Source organism: Triticum aestivum, chromosome 4B (assembly GCF_018294505.1).
Source record: "Triticum aestivum cultivar Chinese Spring chromosome 4B, IWGSC CS RefSeq v2.1, whole genome shotgun sequence".
NCBI lineage: Eukaryota > Viridiplantae > Streptophyta > Magnoliopsida > Poales > Poaceae > Triticum > Triticum aestivum.
This window is the reverse complement of record NC_057804.1, coordinates 254,738,967-254,740,447: the sequence shown is the minus strand read 5'-3', so window position 1 is coordinate 254,740,447 and position 1,481 is coordinate 254,738,967.

Here is a 1,481-nt window from a genome sequence, read left to right as displayed (position 1 = left end):
CTTCTTCCTCTTCCTCTTCCTCTTCCTCTTCTTCTTCTTCATCATCATCTTCTTCTTCTTCTTCTTCTTCTTCTTCTTCTTCTGCTTCTTCTTCTTTATATATAGTTTTTTCTTTTCTGCTTTATTTGTTTTCTTCTATTTATTTTTGAGTAATTTTTTATATAGTTTTTTCTTTTTTGCGATGACCCTCTCTACTCTTTCGTCTGAAACCGGCACTGATTCTTCGAAAGATATTGTCCAGTTTGTGCTAGGGGAGCAAATGATGTCAGAAAGGGTTGAAAATTGATGACGTGGCTTAGAATGGTGCGTACTGAACGCAAAAAAGTCTGAAGTTGTAATAAGTTAAAAAAATGAAGTGCCAGTTTTTGTTGTAACACAAGAAGTCCGGAGTTCTAATAAGTTGTTAAAAATAAAAAAGGCGCAAGGCTCGTTAGTTAGCTTCAAGCCTTTCGGAACAGGGTAGACTACACTGCACACAGCTCCGTGCAATCTATTCTATTCCGAAAGTCTTGAAGCTAAGCAAGCTGCAGGTGAGCATTGCGCCTCTCCATCGTCTCTGCACTCACGGCTTATAAATAGCTCCTACTGCGTCTCTCCTAGCGAGGTGGGACTAAAAATCAGCTTAATAAGAAACTCTAGTACCGGTTCATGACATGAACCGGTACTAAAGGAGTTCGTGGGGCTCACGGCCTGACACAACATCATTAGTACCGGTTCGTGGCATGAACCGGTACTAATTGTTGCCCATGAACCGGTACTAATGATGTCCGCCCGCCTAGCCGTTGGAACCGGCACTAATGGACACATTAATCCTGGCTCAAAATCAAACCCGCACTAATATGTCTCAGATTAGCCCCTTTTTCTACTAGTGCATGGCCCGCGTGAAGCCGTCGCTGTCGATGAGCTTGATGTCGTCGCCAGCTTTCCAAAGATACAGTAATACACAAGCCCGCTGACATGAAGCCTTCGACATGGCAACGTAGTCAACTTGTTCGGCGGCTTCTGTGGTGACGTGTTGCTCCGGGATTGACAGGTCAGGGCGAACGGAGGCCACCTCGCTAACATTCGCCGCAGAGGCCATGATAAACCTCTTCTTGGCCGAACACTCGTCGGGCTCCCCAGGATACGTGGTTAAGCTTAGGCTGCGACATTCTGGAGCAGGGGGTGTGGATCTAGCGGGGAGGGACACCGCAGGCCTCATCTAAAAACTCAGGGGAGTGGGGCGACGGTATGGGAATCGCTGGGTAACCTAAACTTTATTATCTAAGCTAGGAGGAACGGGCAGACCGACATGGGTTAACGGCGGCGGCACCGGCGGCGGCCGCGAGCTAGGGTTCGAGGGGGGGGGGGGGGGTGGGGGACTGTGGAGGGGGTGGTGGTGGTGTTTGAGGATACGCGGCGGCTACTGAAAATTTTAGTAATGGTGGGTGGAGATGGTGGTGGACGAGGGAGGGCGACGGTTCAAATGCCTCGACTACTGC